Source organism: Equus caballus, chromosome 20 (assembly GCF_041296265.1).
Source record: "Equus caballus isolate H_3958 breed thoroughbred chromosome 20, TB-T2T, whole genome shotgun sequence".
In the NCBI taxonomy this organism is placed as follows: Eukaryota; Metazoa; Chordata; class Mammalia; order Perissodactyla; family Equidae; genus Equus; species Equus caballus.
Genome location: NC_091703.1, coordinates 58,447,798 through 58,470,880, shown reverse-complemented (window position 1 = coordinate 58,470,880; position 23,083 = coordinate 58,447,798). Strand labels below are relative to the sequence as shown.

Here is a 23,083-nt window from a genome sequence, read left to right as displayed (position 1 = left end):
CTAGCTAATATTCCCTATCCAGTTGTATTAAAAACATTTTACATAATATGTAAATATAGGTCCTTAGCACCTTACAGTGCTCTGCACCCTAGTTTAAAAGTTAAAGTCTAAAGATGCAAGAAACAGTCTCAGATATCCCCTCCTTTAACCAAAGTTACCACATTTCATTGTTTCTGCTATTTAGTGGCAAGATTAAGAACTACATGCATATAAACACTTCCCAACTTCTGATGCGTACTTTGTACAGGAAATCCAATATTAGTTGAGTATTTTCTGGGTTGTCTGTTTAAGGTCTTGCTGAATTAAAACAACAAGGAGAAAAATAAAGTTTGGCTAATGTGCGGCACTGCATAATCAGTCCAATGGATAGTTCTGCTAATTGAATTAGATTTTAACTGTAATTTAAAAATATGTGAGAGTCTGTAAGCTGATTTTAAACCATTCATTGCTAAACGTTACTACAGTGTGTATTGTCAGATGCTTTTAGTTGACTAGTTCAGCTGATTGAAACATGTTGTCAGTGGGTTTGAGGCAATGTCTTTGATTCCCATGCAGTCCAGTTAACTCCAGTCCATTCACGCCTGTGGACTACATCACTATCTGTGGCCAGCTACCCTAGGATCATGTACTGTTGGTTCCAAGGCAGCAATGTGAATCTAACTTAATGTTTCTCGTCCAAAGAAAGAAAACAACATGCCCTATATGTACATAATTTATCTTCATACATGAAGAGAGCATACATAAATATTTTTTAAATGTTCCCAATATTAAATCTAAAAATTTTCCAACTTCAGTCGTATCACCAGTAATTTCATAGGACATTTTATCAATCAGGACCCAACCAGAAAAAGAGAAACTGCTGTTAGCGTTTAAAACAGAAGGGATTCAGTACTAGGAGTTGGTTCACAGATGGCAGAATTGCTAAGAAGCCAACTGCGGATAGTGAGGCAACCCAGAGATTAGCAATTGCAGGGAGAGGAAACCATGTCTAGATTGGAAAAGCCAAGGATGGGTGGTGTTGCCAGAGCCCTGGGGCCAGGGTAATCTGGTAGAAGCTGAAACCCTAAGAGGCCTGTCTGAGGAAAGTAGAGGCAAAGAAAAGATGTAGCCAGAACAGAAGATGTCACTTGAGATGGATAGAGAGGGCCAGAAACACCTTAGCTTCTCCCCTCCTCCTGCCCTCCTGGCTCCTTCAAGTATCTCCCATTATCCAAACACAGCTGGAACATGACAGTGACACGACAACCTGGGAACCACAGTCTACAGGGATCAGCTCCACGGTTTAGAACAGAGAAAAACAGAGGAAGAAATTGATCTGAGGGCAAATAGGTCAAGGCTTGGATCGGACATTAAGTGAAAGATCTTTTATAAAAATTTGGATTTGTGTATCTTCCTTCTGATGAATGAAGTACTCACATTTTTCCCCAAAGCCCTTAAAAATTTCAAAGGAGTAAATTAATTTTAAAAAACTGTAATTCTCCTGTTTTATGTGATGAAAAGCACACATCAGAACTCTGGCATAAATCTTAGAGTTTATGTGTCATGGAGAAAATTTTATACCAATAATCTTCTACACACAAAGAATAAAATTCTTCTGTCTTGCAGCTTGGATATGAATAAACATCTATGACCCTTAAATATGTGTCTTTCTTGGTTGAGTCACTCATTGGTCTATCCAATGGATCTTTATGAGCACTTACTATGGGAGAAACAAAGCACATATGTAACTCAAAAGGAAAAAGGGAATGAAAATGCAGGTGGGGATGCGTGAGCAGCAATACAGAATAACGCTCAAGAGTTTGGATCTGAATTTGGATACATGTGAGTTAGAAGTGTAGCCCACCATTTATTCACTGTGTGATGCTGGGGAAGTTTCTGAACTCTTTGAGCCTTGAGTTCCCTCCATTTAAAATAAGGTATTATTTGCCTCATAGGGTTTTTATAAGCCCTAAGTTTGATAATTCATGTCTCATTTTTAATAGAGTAGTTAATTTAATCATCCTTTAGTTGCATTTCTTAAGTGAACTCTTTATTCAGCAATCTTTACTGCCCAGTTGTATTAAACATATTAAAATAATACAGTGTGCCCTCAATAAATGTTAACTGTTATTATTACTATTTCAATGATAAATAAGACATAGATCTTTTCCCTAAGAATTTTAAAGTGAATAGGACTTATACTCAATTTTAATGTCACCCAGAAAGTAGTAAGTGTACATAAAGAGATACAGATGCAGCACTATTCTTACATGTTAATGATTAGAGAACAGTTTGTTTCCAACTTGGAATACCACGGAAGTCTGCACAAAGGGCAAAATTTGGGCTAAAGTTTGAAAGAGATGTAGTTTGGATATACATAGAGAGGTACAAAGGAAATCACGTGAGCAAAGACATAAATGTGAAAGTGTGGACAAGCTGGGTGTCAATGGCAAAAGGTGATTGGTACATTTGGAACAGAACATCCAGTTATGAGGGTTATGAGGCGCAATTGGAGTCAAATTTGGAAAGGTAGAGTAATTTTAGAACATAAAGAGTCATCAAGGACTGCCTATAGAGTTCAGGCTTTTAGAAGGCAAACAGGCTGCTGATATATACAGCTGGGCTTAGAGACCATAATGGCAGAGGTTGGAAGTATGAATTAGAATGGAAAAAAGAGAGGCAAGAATCAAACACAAATTAGGTAGTTTTTGCAAAAGTTGATGCCAGAACAATAATGAGGAGTTGAATTAGTAAATTCTGTGCATGTTCCTGGAGTTCTGTCCTTCTTGGATAGGAAGAAAACTCTAGTGGTACTATGGACCATTCCTAGAATTCAAGAAACGCGATAGCCATACATTATCCATCTGATTCAGAATCTCCTGATTTTTCATAATCACATCCTTTGACCCCCACTTCCCTCAAATAGAAACAATTTGGCAATTTCCTCTAACATTATTGCTGTTATGCTCTTAAATTAATCCACACCTCACTTTACAGAGCATCAGCCTACTCATACATCAATCCTACAGCAGGATAAGGGTTATCACAAGTTTCCTTCAAATCTGATGAAATTTCAAAAAACTAACTTCCTTAGAATGTACAATGGTGATGGACTGTTTCTGACTGTGACTCACAGCAATTTTCATCAGTCTTTACGAGCACCAGAAGTCTGGACCTGGCGTTTCTTTTCTTTGTTTAATTGATATATGGGATGGGTGTATTGATAGACTGGAACAAAGAGGCTCAAAAAGAATAACTAAGGATAGTTTTTCATAAGATGCAGTAAAAGTGTCCTTCTTTTTATTGTTAAAGAAAGCATAAATCAAGTCCTCTGGCCACATGCATTACAATATTCACATTTATCTGACGTGGTGTTCAACATGGTGACATTAATTTTCATTTGTCTGTCTCACTTTACTAGATTTTGATCTTCTGAACGTTGGGAACTAGAACTAAACTTTGTTTTTGTTTTGCTTTCTGATCCAGTGCCTGATGAATACCTACTAAACAATGGGTATTACACAGGGTTTGATGAATGAATGAATAAAATACTACCTTTGATTTAATTCCTTTATATTTCCTATACCTGTTTGTTTCACTGGCTTTTAACAGAAGATTTTAGTTATCTTGTTTAGGTGTGTCTTTTATGAAAAATGGACTCAAAATATTTTAGAAAGAAAATGAGTTATAAATTATACATTACACATAAATGCTGATTCTCAAGGCAGTTTCACATATGGAAGGACTGAGAAATCCAGAAATGCTTCTTACATAATGAGGCCAATTTTATAATTTTACCAAGGAGGAGAATTCAGTTCATCTGCAAGTGAGAAGTTGGTGCAAGTTTTTTTTTTTAAATCTGACTCTATTTTTATGAATTTTGATGTTACCTACAGAACTGGAGAAGAAAATCTCTAGCTGAAAAACAAAGATTTCTTTATCGCACTTGAGATGAATCTGATAAAGCCCTGGGTATCATATTTTCTAAGGGGTCCATTTACTAAAAACCAAGAGATAATAGTAATAGTCACAACAATAATTTTATGCTGGAATGAGATATTAAAGGAATGAAAGGAAATCTCCACAAAAACATCTAAGAGGTAAAAAAGATATAGTAAAGATACAGGCAGAAATACATATAAAGTAGAATGCTGTATTACTTTCTGGAAAAAAAAATCTGAATACCTGAGGAAAAACATAAGGACTTGGAGGTTATTTGATTGGTGAGATAATAAAATTGTACGCAAAGGAGAGACGCACAGGAGGGAGGGAAAATTAGGCTGATTGTGAGGAGGGGAACAAGGCTGATGGATACTAGGTGGAGGAGGCTAATTACCATGACTAAGAGATGCTCAGAGGAACCCAGTGCTAAATATTATGAGGACACAGAGAAGGAGACCTTGGAAAGACGTTTACTTGTGTGATTAACAGAGAAAAGTTAAGATCAATGAGAGACAGGCCTGTGGGGAATAAATATACTATCAGGTCTTTTTTCACCAAATGACTGGGAAATCTTAGCCTTTGTTAGATTTGACAAAATGACAATTTTCAAGCAAATCACAAAGCAGGAACTAAAATAAGATCAATTTAAAGCTTCATTTTGGAAATGATTAGACAAATTTCCTGTGCATTCAAACATGAAAGATATGGAATGCTCTGTCCTTTAACTCAGACTCTAATAGCTTATATAAATAATAATTCACCTTATTGCTAAGATTAAAAGAAAAACTAGATTGTGCATGCCCCAAACAGAACAATTACTTTTGTTTGGTTTGGGGTTTTGTTTGCTTGTTTGTTTCTGCATGGAAAGTTTCCCTCTGAGTTAACATCTGTTGCCAATCTTCCTTTCTCTCTCTCTCTCTTTTTTCTCACCAAAGCCCCAGCTCATAGCTGTGTATTGTAGTTGTTAGTCCTTTTATGTGAGCCACTGCCACAGCATGGCTACTGACAGACAAGTCAAGTGTGGTTCCGCACCCAGGAACTGAACCCAAGCTGCCGAAGTGGAGCGTGCCAATCTTTAACCAGCAGGCCATCAGGACTGGCTCTGTTTTGTGTATTTTTGTATTTCCCTTATATCCTGGAAAACTTCGAAAATCCTACACTTATGGGCAAAGGGGAGGCCAGTGACCATTTGCCACGTGGCCTCCCTTCCTTCATCTGTGAAGCACTAGGGTGTATAAAGTCACTAAAATTCCTAGTGTGATAGCATGAGGCCTTTGAAGCTTAATTTCAAAAAACATGTACTCCAAGTTTCAACACAGGACATAAGTAAAAGTAGGACATGTTCTGCAATATTCTTGTATCTTTCTCTGTGTCCTGAAAAGGTATGTATGGCTTCTACTTTGTAATACGTCTATAAGGAAATAGAGGAAGCCAGCCATTACTTTCCCAAACGAGAAGAGAAACATTAGATTAGCCTGTTAACGCTTTCACCATCTTAGCTATAAAGAGAGTTGGCTCACCTTGCCCTTTGGACACACTGACCAAGTCATTTCTAAAACTTTGGCCTCTTAATCACTCTTCCTAAAACAGCAGAGTGAAGAAAGGTGGTGTCCACTAGAATGACTTTTTATACAAGCTGGTAACCTCACCCGGAGGGGGCTGAGACACCAGAAAGCAATGCAGCATGTCATTACTCAGTATTATTCTGACTAGGAAATAAAAGGGCGTTGATGAAAATGCATTAGCTCCTTACCATTCTTAAGTGGTAGAAATGCAGAATCTCAGGACTGCCCCAGACCTACTGCCTCAAAATTTTCACATTAACAAGATCCCTAGGTGATTACTCTGTCCATTAAAGTCTGAGAAACACTGTTTTAATTTGTCTCTTTGAATTCTGAATCATGGCTTAGAAAAGTGAACAAAACCGTTGATTTTGGTATGGAAAGGAAAAGGAATTCTCTCTTAAGCTCTGTTCAAAATTTCCCCAAGTGAAACAACATGGTGCCTGGGTAGGCAGACAGAAGATGCTCAATAAACACAATTCAATACAACAGACCTTCAGTTACCACCTACCCCAGGTCCTGACCCCACCCAGGTTACTCAGGCTTGTGAACAAAGAAAGGACTGATTCTTAAAGTATTTTTGTCATTTACAAAACATTCATCCACCCTGTCTCCCACACTTGGATTACACATGAGTATTCACAGAAATTCTTTATGATGCTGTCAGAGGACAGTAAAAACACCCATCTGTTTAAGCTGTCTTATATCAAGGTTTCACTGTATGCAGTCATTTTTAGGAGACACGATTTGAGCTGCAGTATATCTGATTTTGCTTAACAGCATTTTAATAAGGTTTTATTATTTGTGGAAAGAATAGAGGAAGACATATATAAACAAGGGGCAAGAAAGTGTGATTATATAAAATAAATAACTGAAAACACCAGCTGAATAAAAATAGAAGTTAAAAAATATTGTGATTCAAACCAGCATGTTTAGACATGCAAATCAAAGAAAGTTCATGTATACTGAACAAACCATGGTTGCAATTAACTTGTTCAACTATTAGTGTTTATAATCAGGCATTTTGATTAACAAATAACGAAAATAGTTTTTATCTGATGTATTAAAACTTAACTATTTAGATTTTTATCCAGATGCAAAGTTAATGAAAGATTTTATTTTCTGGTATATTGTTATACAGAAACTACATTATCTTCCTTAAAAGTGAGATAGTTACATTTAACCACTGAATGAAATAATTTATCTCATATTCGGGCTTTTTCAAAAGCAGGCAATATTAGTATCTCCTTAGTGTCATCATTTCTAATGATGACACTGTCAATCTAAGTGATAATATACATAAAGTATAGAAAGAAATAATTAAATGAAAACAATCATACAAAAATCAGCAGCACTAAATATATGAATGCTAGAAAATTAGAAGTTTCTAATATAAATCACTTGGAAAGGTGATTGCAATCTAATAGATTAATTGCTAACGCATAGCACTGGCTCACTGAGTATGTCCACAGAATTGGAGCTTATGAAATGTTAGCTATTTCATGAGAAGATTTATGTTGTTTCTTTATAAATTTCAGTATGGATCACATTCAAGAAGAAAGACCCATATTTCAGTAGGCAGGAGAATCTTCACCTCAAAAAAGAATTTCTAGTCCAAGCATTCCCTACTCCCACCCCTTGAATCTCCTTTCCTGAAAAATCTACGGTAATATAGTTTTAGTCTGTGCTCTTCAGAGGAAAGTGATGATCTTATTGAATAGTTAAGAAGCCAGAGAATTCTTTACAGAATGACTTTGTCCTCCAGAGAATTCCTGCAGTGTACAAATATCCTTTGGGTGCTCAATATACATTTGTTAGAAGTTACTATTATTGACTTGTTCTTAATATGACTGAACACTACTAAATAACAATTTAGAATTTAACAAGGAAAACTTCATTTTCTTAGTTAGGTAGTTGAAATGTTATTGATTTTTTAGGTTTTCCTGGAAAAGATACATTGCTGAAAATATTCTTTATATATAAGCAATGTTAAATTGAAACATTATAATAGAAGCACTCCCAGGAATGTATAAACAAGTATTTATGCAGGGTTTTTATGCCATATCTGACTAAAGGTTAATTAATTTTTATATGGAACCCTGAAAAAGCAGTGATCAAATAATTGAAAAAAGTGACAATTCAGTTGCATTAGAAATGTCCAAACACACATTTTTCTCAAGGATTGTTGTAAGACAAAGGGAATGAGATGGCTCTATGAGATGCCAGTTTAAAAGTCATTGCAAGAGGACAAAGTTTAATATTTTAAAAAGTACTGTCATTAAAACAGAAAGTTACTGACAGGAATGAACACAAGGTGAGTTTTAATAGACTAGAAAAGTAAGATACAAGACCAACAGTATATGAGAATTGAATACATGATAAAGATGGCATTTCAAATTAATGGGAAAGAAATAGATTACTCAATAAAGGATGTTGTCTATCCATTTATATAAGGAAGGGTACACTATAAAAATGTACTACTGGCAGTTTAAAGATATAATGTACAAAACTATCAAAGTATAAATAGTTACAATTAATTAAATACTATGTAGTTTTAAAACATAATCTGAGGTGAAGACAATTTCCTAAGCAAGGCATGAGGCCCAACAGCCATTAAATATTTTGAGAAATTTGACTTTGGAAAATTTAAAGCTAACTCATGGTAAAAAATAAAACAAAAATAATAGTTTAAGCAATATGCTGAAAGAACATATTTGCAATACACGTAATAATTGGTTAATATCCCAAACTGCTATTTACAAAGAAGAAAAGGAAAACAGTGCAATAGAAAAAAATGAGTCATGGAGAAGAATAGATAATTCACATCAGAAGACATAGTAATGACCAATAGACTTTTTAAACAGTTGTTCATCCTTATGTCTAATTCAGGAAGTGAAAATTAAAATACCAAATGAAGTTCATTTTAAATCTGTTCACTTAATAAAATTTCAAAAGGTGCACTTAAAGTTAGAAACAGAGCAATCTTTTGGAAGATAACTTAGTAATGTCTATTAACATTTTTAAAATGTGATGCTCAGTAAATACACTTTTAAGATTTAGCCTAAAAAATAGAAAGAGCAATAGACAAGGATGTACGTATAAGGATATTCAATGCATTATTCTTCCAATAGAATTGAAAAAATATACAGTAATAGGCGAATAGTTAAGTAAATTGGTTAGATTAGATTCATATCACAAATAATGATCTACTGAGGCATAAAGAAACCCATGATAGCATTGGTAATTGAAAAACATAGCTCCATACATAAAACTAAGTACTTTTTCAAATGAATAAATTGTTCAACTATTACTTTAAGATTTATGTGTGTATCTGTACAAGCACGAAAAATTTTAGACTCATTATTGGCAGTTCCTTCTGAAAGGGGATTGGAAGGAAAGGATGAGGGAGGGGGATTGGCTCCAAATTGTCTTTAAGTGGTAAGATTATGGGAAGATTTTCACTTTTTTACCAATTTTCACATTCTGCGAACAAATAAATATATGAGTCTCCAACAATGAAAGTTCATTTTCTTTAAAATACTATATTCTATCAAACAAATTTATGCCTTCACAATATGAACAGAACTGTCCACTTTTCAAGAAAGTGTACTAATTTAGCTCGAAAAGAAACATTAAATACAAATATTTTTATAACTAAATTTTTTTCCAGTAAAAGCACATAAAAGCTAATAAACTTTGTTGATTCTTCCTGATAAGGCTTTTGGGAGCTAATGTCTCAAAACTTCACACAAGCATGCACCACTTGGTGGTGTATTAATGAAGGTATTGATGTAATAGAAAGATTGAAAACAAAGATAAAAATCACTTTATTGAACACAGTAGACTTCCATAAAAATCAGGAGACACAGCCAATTATTTTAGTATGAATTTAATGCCCTATACCTCTAACAAGCATATAATTAGCCAATATAAACAAGACTATGATTTTCATCATTCTTAATTAATTTATGCTCCTTTTTCCTGCTTTGAAAGGAAAACCTGTGTCCATGTTTCTTGACATATTTCTTGAAGATGGTTGAATAACAGTCAGCACCCGTTTCCATTGTTTCTAGCTTGCCTTATTACAGTGGTTTTCAAACTTCTGCATGCATTAGAATCACCTGGAGGGCTTGTTAAAACACAGGCTGCTGGACCACATCCCCAGAGCTTCTGATTCAGTAGGTGAAAGGTAGGCCAAGAATTTGAATTTTTCACAAGTTCCAAGGGGATGCGGTTGCTACTGCTCTGAGGATCACACTTTCAGAAACACTGTCTCGTTGTGCTGCAGAGACTGGAAAGCAAAAACTATGTTTTCCAGATTCCCTTGCAGCTAAGGATCTGGATGGGAATCAGGTTCCATCAATTAGATGCCATTTACTGTGATTTGGAGAATGAACGAAAGACAGAAGCTAATTTCATGTTCCTTTTGACTGTTTTCTGCTGGCAAACGAGATGTATAGAGAACTGGGATTTTTCTACAACAACATTCCTGTGTCCAGCTTCCAGCAGAGGTGGCAGATGGGGAGTGAGAGGTCTTTGTGGTGGCAGTGCCAGCAGCAACAACAGCATAGATGGCCCAATTTCAGCTTCCTGTTCCCTGGAGCACAGATTCAGCACTGAGATTCTCATAGTGGCCTCCAGAGTCCTCAACTTGTGACTTGGCAGTGGTGGTAGTGCCCCTGGTCACTCAGTTCCACAGTGTTTTTGGGAATCACACTTAAAGGCCCAGCAAACCCCTGCTTCTTTCAGCCCTTCTGATGCTTTCCTAGCACCTAATTATCTTTCTGCTTAAAATTCCTACAGTGGTTTCTCTTTCCTGAGGTGAATCCTGACCTGATAGAACATGCAAAGATGTTAAAGTTCAAAGTCAAGAAATTTCATCTGTGATTCAGTCCTGTGTAACTGCAAGCAAAGTGCACACCTCGTTTCTATAAATAGACATGTCTTGGACTAAACAGTAGTTTGCCATACTACTTAACAGAAATGCCAAGATATTTAAAATAAGGGAAATTTCCCCAAAACCTAAATAGACTCTAGCTTGGAAGCTCACTATTTACTATGGAACACATGCTAGTCCTCAAATGATAAAATACTAGAGCTGGAAGGGGCCTCACAGGTTCTCTAGTCTAATTGCTCTTCCTGCCACTCTTGTCATAGTCCAGCAAAAAGGAACAATAAATTTTGGAAAACTTAAATGACAGCATACACCTGAGTCCAGGACTTCAAATCTAATTCCTAACAATTAATAATAAAACAAATGGGTTACTTGATTTACTGTCAGAAATAGTTACTACCTTGTATACCACAACATGTATGTTATTTCTTTATATTAATATGTTTCCCATACCTAAGTCCATCCTGGTATTATAGTGTAAGGCAAAGTGTGTTATATAGGTGATGAGAATAGACTGCATGGATAATTGTAACTACATGTACTTTATAGTGTATGGTATTTTTACATATCTCATAAACTCAAGTGATTCTTTTTTTTTTAATGATTCTTTCCACAGTCCTATGAAGAATAGTTGCCGGTGAGGGGTACCAGAAGGAAACTCAACTTACATACTGTATCTGCTTTGTAATTGAGGCCCCAGATGAATTTGACTCACACCAAAAAGTGCGTTGAGCTTCTTGGAAGAAAGGTGTCCCACGAGAAAGTCATAGTGATGCAAATTTATTTTTACATGTATTTACCAAAAAAATAGCTATCATAAATCTTTGGAATCCACCTAGAAAAAAAATCAGAAATGCGAAATTGTCGGAGTCTGTTGAATCTGTGTAGTTAGTGTCTATAAGATACCCAAGGGCTCAGAAATTATGTGCTTGGAAGAGAAAGCATCCTTCTAGAAATCAGGGCTTTGTTCCCCAGGAAACAGTAAAGGCAGTAATCAGAATGAAATAAAGGCACCCAATGAAGATTCCCATGGGTAAAACTGCTTCCTAAGTGGATGTTTGATTGCTCTCAGCTTCTCCTTTTATGAGCGTCTTTCTACCACAAAAGACCCTTCTCTGTGGCATTTCATAAGGTGGCTAATGATTTACTGTTGGAAGACGCAGGAGTCTAGAGGGGAGATACACAGAAATAGTGCAATTTTTTAAATGGAGGAGTGTTGGACAGAAATAGATTCTAAAATTCTTGTTCCATTACTTTTAGTTGGAAAAAAAGAATGCATTTTTCCCATATTCTCTCTAGTTATCTTAAATCTATATGTTCATCTTAATACCTGAGTATTATTGGTATATGGATTATTACAGGCAAACCATAAAGACACAGTTTACCTTGAAACATTTTTATTTCACTTTCTTTGTCATTGTCCCAAATGCCCGCCTGCAAGGTCACTATTGAGGACGCTATTCTTGTTGGCCTTTACCCAGAATTAACCTCCATCTCTTAGGCTCTATTCATACACTCAACTATTCATTGTCACTGATTTTACCTACATGTTAGAAGAAAGGTCATCTAGTAAACAGTTCATAATAAAGTATGAATGACTAATGTCCCCCATACATTTCTACTTTAACAGAAGTGACTTATTAATCAAATGAGTGTCTAAATTGTGAAATTTTAATCTGCATGAGAGAGACTAAAATTTTACTCCAAATGCAGTTTTCTTCTTAATCTGATAAGGAGAAAAAATTACCCAACCATAATCAGTATATATAATTCGTGCTTCTCAAAAGTTATTTACTGTTCAAAGTATATAAACAAGAAAATATATCCATTTTAAATGATAGCAATTGGCAATCAGCCTGATTAACAGATTTTTTGGTTGATTGCCTTCCACATGGGACAAGGATTAAACATCATTTTAACAGAGATTCATTTTCAGTTATGACCCCAGATAATTTCTTACATCCATATCTTAAGAAAAGAAATAGTAAAATTTAAGGCTACTTATAATATCATCATTAAATGGAAAAATCAAAGTTAAGCCCAGCTTCCCTCCATCCAGTCTGGGAAGCTATGAATCCTAACACACCCTCCTTCCCAGATTTCTGTCGAGTAGGTTATGTGACCTTAGAGAAGCATGGCCCTTTAATCTGACATTGTTATTGCATATGAGGGAGATGGCTTGAGGTTTTACTATGTGGGTCATTTTCTTTCCTTTCTGGAGGTCAGAGTATTCACTAACGAATCCTTAGATAATATTCTCTGGCAATGTGGTGATGCTGTTGGTAACCTAAGTCTAGAAGATCATGTACACAGAGTATTAAATAGGTTATATATGTAACCTGGACATAGCTGATGTACTGGATATATTGAAAGTACCGAATATACTTTAACATTCAAATGAAATGAGTGTAAACCGGAAGGAAGAATCTATACACTGTCTTCTGAACCCTGCTGGCTCTGAGTTCTGCTCTGCCCAGCTGGATCCTGTCTCTATCCAAAACTGGTGACCACTGCTCTTCTCGGGGCTCTCCCCGATCCTGAAAAGCACCCTTATGTATCATTCCCCAAGTGGGTGTGCCCCTGCTCAGAGTGTCACTGAAGCTTGAGGAGTTACAAAGCAGTCGGGGGGACCAACCAAGAGTTTATTATGGAAACTCAGATATTCCTGTTCATGAATCATCCTTCGGCCATGCTCATTTGCCATCACACTGCAGGGCGTTCTGGCTTTCCTTGGATTCTTGGCCTCCTTCCTTATCCTTCCTTGCAGTGACAATCTCCCACCTCCATTTCCCTCTTCTCAATCTGTTTGTCGGGAAATTCAGAAAGTCTCCTTTTATTATGAAGAGCAATTTAAGGTTTGCTTGACTGTCTCCTCGGCCCTCCCAGCTGTGTCTAAGGCCCATTTTTCACAAGCAAATGTCGCATCAAAGCATCTCGCCAAACAAAAAAATTCAACTTGAGAAAAATAATCCCATTCCTCTAAGTTACAGAAGCAAATTTATTATCTATATTTTCTCTTCATTATATGAATATAAATATATTTCTAAATACATATATAGAGACATATGTGTATATTTAAAGTGTAGTAATTGAATTTCATTTAGGTTTAATATAAGAAGTTAATGTGCACAAGCCAAACAAGGTTTAATTAAACTTATTTATACATTTACATACCCACAGATACAGCTGGTTCATTGCTATGCTAGATTCATCTTGTAGTAGCAGAAACATTATTAGGGATCTGTGTACTGATAGTTGTACCCATAAATGTATGTTTTGCTATTAATAGAAAACAATTTTTACTGTACCCTATGATAGCTTCTACGTGTCAACCTGAAAGAAAACTCAATAAATAATTTTGAACTATTCGTTTATGATTAAATGTCATGACTAACCAAGTGCATTGTGTTTGAGGTAGTAGTCAAGGGCAGCTTCTGGAAACACGTCCAGTCTATGTTCTTGCCCACGTAATTGACAGACAGCCATAGCAACACCCCTTGCTGCTGCCTCTGTAGTAAATGGAAAAAAAGAAAAATATGTAAAACTATTGAGGGCAAATACAAAAGTAGAGTATTTTACCAGAAAAAGTTTTATACCGTGGAACTTAAGGTCCCAAATTACAATGGAGATACTTAGAATCTTAATTATTCTTTCCTTCGTTGATGATCACTTATCAGTGCAAATAGCAAAGAAAAAAATATTTTAATTAATGTGCATATTAAAGGGAGGAAGAAAGTGTGCCTTCATGACTGATATTCTCTATAAGAATAATTGCCTCATTAACCTTGCAGTATCAACTCCACCTCATTATGAAGGTCAAATAAATGGATTTAAGTATTTCAGAGTAGCAGAAAATTTTATACAAAGTACTAAAAGTGCTACTAATTCATTTGTTAGAGATACAAAATTTAAAGGACAATCAAAAAAATTAAGTGAAATAGGCACAGAGTCATAAAATATCACATATACAATTACTATCCTTTACATTATTTGCACAGAGAAAGAACGATGTCTTGCTTTCTAAGTAGAATCTTCAATCAACCAACATAAACAATATACATTCCAGGAATAAAATATGATCAAAGCAGGCAGTGTTTTCTCTATACCAGACTCCACAAGTACAAGGGCACAAGTTCTAAGAAGGGAGTTAAGAATATACGATGAGATACAACTAAGGCTCTGGTTATACAAAAATGAAGTAGTGTGCTATTTTTAGGACACCACTTCAGGAAGTGTCAGGACTCATGGCCTATGTTAAATGACCAAATCAATATTGTTTCCCTAAATTTTTAAAAGTAATTATCCTTCCCATTGATGTTAACTCCCTCTGCAACAAATTGAGCATGAACAAGAAATTTTTCACTGTAACTGGACTCCCACTTGCATAGAAATTGCTGAAAGATAAGGAACCATTGATTTAGTTTTAAAAGGCTGGGATGCTGATTAAATCTTCTGGATTTTCAAAGGTCAGGAAAAATAACCAACTCAAATACTAAGATTCATCATAAACCAAAACTTTGTAACAGCCTTAGTCCTTATAGTAAAACAGGACAAACATGCATCTCTGCTTGCATCTAGGTATTCTTGAGTCTGAATGAACTACTTCCTGTAGTTGGATGCTTTTTGTTGTATTTCAATAAATTTTTAATTTTAGAATAGTTTTTGACAAAAAAGTTGCAAGGATGCTGCAGAGAGTTCTTATATACCCTGTACTCAGTTTTTCCTATTATTAACATCTTATACTACTATAGTATATTTGTCACAACTAGTGAGTCAATATTGATACAGTATTATTGACTAAAATCTACACATTATTTGGATTTCTTTATCTTCTCCCTAATGACCATTTTCTGTTCCAGGATCCCACTCAGGATACCAGATTACATTTAGTTGTCATGTCTCCTTAAGTTCTCTCAGCTGTGACAGTTTCTCAGACTTTCCTTGGTTTTAATGACCTTGGCAGTTTGGGGGAGTACTGGTTGTATATTTTGTAGGATGCCCCACAATTTGGGTGTGTCTAATGTTTTTGTCATAGTTAGAGTGGGGTTATAGGTTTGGAGTAGGAAGGTCACACAGGTAAAGTGACATTCTCAACACATCCAGGGTACACATAACATGTTAATGTTGACCTAGATTACATGGTTGTGGTAACGTTTGTCATCTTTTGCCACTGTAAAGCCTGTAGTTGAATTTTTAAAAAGTGTTAGTATGTGTTACAAGAGCTGAGTTTCCTTCTCTTGAAAAATAAGCCACACCCAGCTTTCTAGTAAGGATGAGGACTGTTTCTGCCTGGAGGCCAACATTTAAGAGAGGTCTCAAATTCTCTTCCAATTCTAGAGTTCAAAACTCCCATTCTCCCTGTACTCTCCCTTGCTAATAGAAGCTGAGTAAGTGCAATCTCTGTGTTCCAAAGAAATCGATGAATGGTCCTAAACACATGTCTTCAGGCCAAGAACTAATTGAGACCCCATACTGAGAGTGTACGGATCTTTACTTCTTAAACTTGATTTTCAGAATGGTTTCTGGGTTTCAATAGCATTTTTAGGTTGAAAGGCTTATGACACAGATAGAATGTCTAACTTACAATAGTAGATAGTTTGCAAAGTCCAACACATCAATAAGAGAAACAGAGCAGCAGGCAAGGAGAAAAGTTACAGGAAAGAATTGTGGCAAGATGGGGGTGCGGTGATGTATGGGGGAGAAAGAATTGCCAGAAATTTATTTGCAAATAGATCAAAGTCATGGTCCCACAAACATTAAAGTTCCCCAGACTTTTAGCAAGTAAACTGAATACTGCTTTTAACTTACAGTTTTGCACTAGTTTAAAAGCTTCCTGTCCTCAGAGGCTTTGAGTATAATAAGAGGGATAAGGAAAGACTAAATAAATGTAATGACGACAAAAGAGCTACTACATTCATCTGACAGGAGGAAACAGGGCCAGAAAGGCTCCATGAAGGTGCTAGGACATGAATACATTTCAGAAAGAAAGATAAACTAGATTAAAGGGGAATATAATAAATTTTTTGAAAGAATTAGTTTCTCAAAAAATACTCTCTGACGCTATACCATTCTTAGGTGATGTTTTACACACATAATATAATTTGTACTCTTTATTAATACACCTCATTGTGGGCTGTTGGTGGGACTTGTAATGTGTGTATGTGGTGTGTGTGTACTTCAATTGGAAAACATGTCCCAGTATCTCTTAGCAAGAACTGAGGGCAAATAAAACAGTTAACAGCACACATGGGAAAGAATAGCCTGATTTCTCTGACAACATAAAGCTAAAGTGAGTCAGAGATGACCTTAACTGAGATGATTTTATAGCTATCTGCCATTTCCCAAATAAGTCAATAGAACACAAAATAAAATTAAAAGAACAGAAAAATATGAAAACTTCCTTTCCTTGGCCAGTTACTTGTTGCAGGGTAATCACACAGAAACCAGAGAAAACAAATGAAAGCTAAAATGGACACCAGCACATCATGTGGTAGCACGTGACCTGGTCAGCACAGATTAGAAGTTAAGATCAAGAACTCCTACGACAGAGTGTGGGGTTCAGATCCAAACTCTGCCACTTCCTAGGTGTATAATTAATCCATTCCTCCATTTCAGCATCTGTAAAATAAGGATAATAATAGAACATATCTCATATTCATAAAGTAGTTGTAAAAATTAAATGATTTGACATCTGTGGTGTATTTAAGATTAACTCTGACATATAGTAACAACCACATAAGTGTTAATTGTTGTTATCATTTCTTATAGCAACTAAGGATAGTACCCTACAGCTGCTCTATGCTCACACTCTGGAATCAAATAAGCATAAGTTTGAATACTTACCAACTGTGTGTGACCCTAGGCAAGTCATTTATTTTCTCTGAGTCTGTTTTCTCAACTTTATTTAAAATGAGGCTTCTGAGGAGTAAATAAAACCACGTATATATAATCCTTAAGACACCAGCTTACACATTAAAAAAAAAGCCAGAAATAGTGCTTGCGGTGATTATTAACATTTCAGTAGCACTGGTCAAATCAAAAGTAGCAGTAAACCAAGTGTAGAGAAGACTCTTAATGGAAAGCGATAGATCTTAGCATTGGCTATAAGTGACCTTGAAGAGTCTCAAAAACCTATGGAGAGGGGGCAGTGCACAGCTACTTCTGAGGCCATAGAAAATGTTGCTTATTGTTGTTATTAAAAGATATTTTATGACTTGATTTTTCATTCTGAAAAAGGAGTACCAGATTGTCCAGGAGAATGATTTTTCCTGATTTGAGGGATTGGACTATATGCAAGAGAAAAATAAACCTACAGAAAATTATTTGTACACTTCATGCTCTAAACGTATTTTTGTGCAACGGTTATAATCACTAGATTTCTCTCTATTCCAAAGTTGCTTCTCAGTGGTGTATCTTGTCTTTACAACTGTAGATTAAGCTACTTGTAGACAGAGGATGTGACTATATCTATAAAAACTTAATTTCCTCATTCCAACTAAGTCACTATATATATATCTCAGACAGATACATGGTAAGGCCTTATTAGATGAACACATTAGGCTGTGGGTTGGATTACAGAGCATTGGTTATAGAAGGATGTGTAGGTATAGGTAGGAGGAGTATAAAGAAAGCAATTACAGAAAGATGTCAAATAGGATTGTTAAATGAAAGAGAGTAAGCTTCTAGACAAGAAGGAAAAATAGGGACCAGATATATCCTCACACATGAAGCCACCCAAAAATGGACAAAATATATGAAGAAATTATTTATAGGCAACAAAGATGGTAGTTCCTTAGAGATATAAAACAAATGAGATGAATCCTAGAATTGCCCAAGCTCACTGCCTTAGAATTTCCAGGTCATGGTCCCAGGAGAAGGAACCCAAGTGGAGCAAAGTGGACTCGTTCAATTGAAGAGATGGAGCTGAAAGTCCAAGAACACCAAGGCAGCTGGAGTTCTCAGGACAGAGTTTTAGAAAGAAGTGCACTGCACAGAGAGAGAATTCCAGAGATCTTCAGAGTGTTCCCCTTATGTATTCAGCTGTACTGATTATCACACATATGTAAAAAAATTAAGACCAAGGGCAGAAACATGCAAAATAATTGGAGATAACAATGCTTGATGTTAACACAGGAAAATAATAGTGTTTGTTTCTAATAGCTAGGTGAGAAAAACTACATAATTCATGGAGCATTGTGTAGAATACACAGAAGGAGCTAGACTCAGTAGTGGGGAATAACTAGCCCCAGACGAGCGCCGCTCCAAAAGCATCAAAAAAATCCTAAAAGCAAGAGACAAAATGAGCAAATAGATTCCAAATAATTGCAGTCTAGGAAAAAGCTCAAGAATATTTAGGAAAGAACGAATGCATCCAAATCCCAAAAAGATATAATTTACAATTTTTGGCATCCCACCCAAAATTACCAGGCATTTAATGAGGTAAGAAAATATGGTCCATATTGAGGAGAAAAATGAACCTTAAAACTGAACCACAATGGAAACATATGTTAGAATTAGCAGTCAAGGACATCATTAACATGGTATTCAACACTTGCAAGAAGTTAAGTAGAAACACAGAAGATATGAAAAAGTCCCAAATCACATTTGTAGAGTTGAAAACTATAATTTGTAAGATGAAGAATACACTGGATGGGATTAATAGCAGAATGGGTATTGTAGAAGAAAAGACTAGCAGACTTGAAAACATAGCAGCAAAGTGGTCCAAAATGAAACATGTAGAGAAAACATAATCAAAAAAGTAAAACAAGTATGAATAAGCTATGGCATAACTTCAAGAAGCCTAATATGCTTGTAATAGGAGGATCCCCAAAAGATGAGCGATGCAGAAAAATATTTGAAAAAATAGCCATTTTCCTAAATTTGGTAAAAACTATACATACACAGATCCAAGAAATTCAATGAACCCCAAGCACAAGAAATATGAAGAATACTACACCAACACATACCTTACTCAAATTGCTCAAAAACAATGATGAAGAGAAAACCTTAAAAGCAACCAAAGTAAAAACTCACATTACCTATGAAGAGAGATAAAGATGACAGCAGATTTCTTGTTGGAAATAACACAACTAATAAGATATTAGAGCAACATCTTTAAAGTAAAGAAGAAAAAAGTCTGTCAACCTAAAATTATATACCCAACAAAAATATCTTTCACAAATAAAGGTAAAATACTTTTTCACTTTTTCACACATACAATAGCTGAATGAATTCTTCAACAGTAGACCTGCAGTAAAACAAATCTTAAAGGAACTCTTATGGTACAAGAAAAAATTCTTCCAAATGTAAATATGATTGCACACACAGGCATGAAAAGCACTGAAAGAGGGAAATTTATAAGATTTTTTTCTTATTAATTAAATCTCAAAAGATAGCTGAGTATTTTTTAAAGTAATGTATTTTGGAAATTATAACGCAGTAAAAGTAAAATGCAGGGCAACAATAGCAAAAATGTCAAGGAGGGAAAACCTTGTGACGTTCTTATTCTACAGGTGAAGAGGTGTAATTTCACAGGAAGCTTAACTGTGCTAAAATAAAGATGTGCAAAATAAATCCTAAAGAAACCACAGGAAGGGTTATAGTTAATAAGCTAACAAGGAGATAAAATGAATTCATAAAAAAGGCAGAAAAAGAGGGAAAAGAGGACAGATAATAGATAGAACAAATAGACAATAGCAAGATAGTAGATTTAAATACCACTGTAACACTAATCACATTAAATACAATAATCTAAATAGCCCAATTAGGAGACGGTGTCAAGATGGCAGCACAGGTAGACTCTGAACTCACCTGCTCCCACATACACAACAAATTTATAGCTACTCTTGGAACAATTACCCCTGAGATAGAATGGAAAACTGGATAAAAAGAACCTCCACAACAAGGGACAGTGCTGACTGAGGTGGAAGAGAAAGAAATTCCTCTCTGGAAAGAAAAATCCACCTTTTGCCCTGGCACTTCATGGCCAGCTGGGAGCAATCCTGAGGTACAAAGCCTTCCGTGGAGCAGTAGGGGATCTGAGCAAGGGAGCATTACAACAATAAGCAGTATTTGGACTCAGCACAACTGAGATGAGTGTCATAACATCTGGCTTTGTTGGCTATTAACAACAGGGAATACCATCAGAAAAGATATCAGATATAAGGGGAAAAAAAGCCTGATCAAAAATGGCCCATGCACAAATTCACCCATTTCAGAAAGCAACCTAAAACCACCAGAAAGAGAGGTGCACAGTCCTTAGGTGAAGAGACTCACTTGATAAGCTCTGGGTGCATCTTAGTGAGAGGTAAGACCTTCCCAGGCAGGGACCACTTTCCCAGGGACTGAGAAATTGGCGGCAGCCATTATTGTGACCTAGTACAGGCATGCTGACACAAATGCTGGCAGAAGCTGTTGGAGTCTTCCCCTAGCCTGTTAGCTCAGGGGGGTCTGACGCACCCAATAGAGCACTGATTTAATCCAACTCAGCCAGGGCAGGCAGCCCACCCTAGGGACTGGCCTCACCCAACAGCAAGCCCTTGGGCAACTAGTGGGCCCACGCAAGCAGGGTGCCTGGAACTTCTGCAGCCAGAAGCAAGTGGATCCACCTCTGCAGGGAAGAGCATGCATGAGGGGTGGGACTGCATTTGTGGAGTGTGTGGGGCCTCTGCAGTGGGACACCTGGGTGCACTTCAGTGGGTCGGACATGTGCATGGGGCAAGACTGTGTTGATGGGGTCTGTGGCCCTGCAGGTGGTGGCGCATGACAGCTGCAGCAGATTTGTACTTCTCAAACAGCCACATAGGGAATTGGCCCCACCTTCCAAAGCCTGAAACAATTGGTGCTCCCAAGCCTGGGGTTGGCCCTACTCAGCTGCAATCCTGAGAAAGCTAACAACACCCTTGTAGGCAAGAGGCCTAGAGCAATTTTCAGCCCCTGAGCCTAGCAAACAGTCACACTTGAGGCCTATTCACTTAACAGAAAAACTGCAACAAGAATGTAATATTAGACCTTGAAGCCAACTGTACTTGGGCTCCCCTGCCCAATAAATTTTCTGAAGGGACCATAGCAGCCACACACAGCTGAGTATTACAACCACCCAGCCAGGGGGATAGCCTGGCCTCCCTAGGCACCTGCAGCAAGAGCAACGCCGCCACAACAGAAGGACACATGTAGCCCACACAGAGGACACCCCTGGAACATTTGGAACTGGTGATGAGAGGGAAGCACACTGCTGGGCCTCAAAAGGCATCTCTTACATATGGCCAACTCTCCAAGATCAGGAGACATAGCTGACCTACCTAATTCATAGATATAAGCACAGAGAAAGAGGCAAAATGAGAAGAAAAGGAGTACGTTCCAAGTAAGGGAACAGGACAAAACTCCAGTAATAGAACTAAACACAACAGAGATAAATAATCTACCTGATGAAGAGTACAAACTAATAGTCATTTGGATGCTCACTGATCTTAGGAGGAAAATGGATGAACTCAGTGAGAACTTCAACAAAAACTTGGAAAATATAAAAAAGAACCAATCAGAAATGAAGAATATCATACTGGAAATGAAAAATTCTCTAGAGGGACTCAATAGCATAGTAGATGATACAGAAGAACAGATCAGTGATCTGGACAAAAGACTAGAGGGAATTATCCAAACTGAACAGATAAGAGAAAAAAGAATTAAAAAGAACAAGGACAGTCTAAGCGACATCTGGGACAACACCAAGTGCACTAACATTCACATTAGATAAGTGTCCCAGAATGACAAGAGAGAGACAAATGGGCAGAGAATCTACTAGAAGAAATAGTAGCTTAATATTTTCCTAACTTAAGGAAGGAAACAGATATCCTGGTACAGGATGCATAGAGAGCACCAAACATGATAAACCCAAGGAAGCCCACAACAAGACATATTATAATTAAAATGTCAAGAATTAAAGATAAAGAGAGAATCCTAAAAGCTGCAAGAGAAAGGCAACAAGCTACACACAAAGGAAATCCCATAAGGCTATCAGCTGACTTCCCAGTGGAAACTTTACAGACTAGAAGGGAGTGTCATGATATATTCAAAGTTCTGAAAGGAAAAAACCTACAGCCAAGAATACTCAACCCAGCAAGGTTATCATTCAGAATGGAAGGAGAAATAAAGAGCTTCCCAGACAAGCAAAAACTAAACGAGTTTATCACCAAGAAACCAGCCTTAAAACAAATGCTAAAGGGACTTATTTAAGTGGAAAAGAGAAGACTACAAATAGGAATAAGAAAATTATTACCAATAAAATCACTGGTACTACACTTGATCTTAGCCAAAAGGCCGAGAAGCAATTACTACTCAGCCATAAGAAATGACAAAATCCGGCCATTTGTGACAACATGGATGGACCTTGAGGGTATTATGCTGAGTGAAATAAGTCAGAGGGAGAAAGTCAAATACCATATGATCTCACTCATAAGTAGAAGATAAAAACTACAAAAAAAAAAAAAAAACACATAGCATTGGAGATTGGACTGGTGGTTACCTTTGGGGAAGGGTGTAGGGAGGAGGGCAAAAGGGGTGATTAGGGTCACATGTGAGGGGATGGACTATAATTAGTGTTCAGGTGGTGAACATGATGTAATGTATACAGAATTCGAAATATGTACATCCGAAAAAAATAAAAATTTAAAAAAAAAATCACTAGTAAAGGCAAAAAGACAGTAGGCAA

General features: G+C 36.5%; 1 pseudogene; it reads right to left on the bottom strand.

The window, feature by feature from the left end:
* Positions 1-22,613: 22,613 nt before the first annotated feature.
* Positions 22,614-22,704, bottom strand: LOC111769371 (U2 spliceosomal RNA; annotated as a pseudogene).
* Positions 22,705-23,083: the final 379 nt, after the last annotated feature.